Here is a 1,331-nt window from a genome sequence, read left to right on the forward strand (position 1 = left end):
GTCCCTCGCTGCCGCAGCCGCGGGGTCCCGGCGCCGCGGGGGTGCCGCACCCCGCAATTTCAAAGGGGAAAGTGTATTCTCCTCCTCACCCACCCCGCATCAAAGAATAAAAAAGATTAAAACCCAACCGCGGAAAAGATTGTGTGTTTTTTCTGGTCTCTCATGTGGGGCAGAAGCCCCCAAAAGCTCCCTCGCTGCCCTTCGAAGCCCCCAAAACCACATCCCGCCGCCCCCAGCGCCCAGACTTGTGCAGAGCCGATTCCTCTTTACTCACCATTTGCTTTTCATTGGGAAAAGTGAGTGGAGCCATTTTGTGGCCTACGCATCGCGGCTATATTTGTAGTAAGTGTTGGGTGGCTTCAGCTGGGTAGGCTCTAATTCCACATCACGTCCAGTTTCCTATTTAGTATGGAGAGCGGAACACTACTGCAATGTGGCCGAGAGAGATAAAACCCCAGCAGTGGCCCGCCTGCCCTGATAAGCTTCTAAACCCATTATTTATGAAATGATTCATTATTATTTGGCAATTTTATCGAAGGAAAGCGGAAAATTATTGCAGGGATATGCATAGGAATAACTCCGGAATGCATGCCTTCTAGCTTTTTATGTGTGTGTGCTTAGATGCTCTTAAAAAGACACTAAAAAAAAAAAAAAAAGAAAAAAAAAGTAATAAAAAATTGCACTGTGGCTGCCCGCATCTGAATAGCGATTCTTTATTTTAGTCCTCTTGGAGGTTATAATGCCCCTAGTTTGTTTTTTTTTTTTTCTAATAGCGATTCTTTATTTTAGTCCTCTTGGAGGTTATAATGCCCCTAGTTTTTTTTTTTTTTTTTTTTTTTTTTCTGTTTTTTTTTTTTTTTTTATTATTATTAAATATGGAACACCTACTCCGTTCTTAATTAAATTTAATGAGCCAAAATAAATTGTTAGAGATGTTGAGAGAGGGGGAAAGGGTGTGGGCTGCTTTGGGACAAGAGGAGGTAAATAAAGCACATCGAAAAGAGATGTTTCGGAGAAAACCGTCCCCAATCCCCAGCCTTCCCCCCCAGAACTGTGTATTTTTGCTGAAGGGCTGAACTGGGGTGAGCTCCCTATCTCGTCTCCCGTTCTGGGGTGGGAGAAGGCCGAGCATCCCTGCCGAGCTGGGGGATGCTGGGGACCGTGAGCAGAGCGGGTACCGAGCCGGCACCTTGAGAAATTTGGGATGTTATCGGCGGATCCTGGAGCAGAGGGGTTTGGGGAAGGGAGAAAAGAGTCCTGGGTCACCCCGCAGCAGTGCGGGGCATCCAGCGGGGCTGGGGCCGGGTTGCGGAGGACGGAGCACCGGAGGG

Source organism: Geospiza fortis, unplaced genomic scaffold (genome assembly GCF_000277835.1).
Source record: "Geospiza fortis unplaced genomic scaffold, GeoFor_1.0 scaffold333, whole genome shotgun sequence".
Classification (NCBI taxonomy): domain Eukaryota; kingdom Metazoa; phylum Chordata; class Aves; order Passeriformes; family Thraupidae; genus Geospiza; species Geospiza fortis.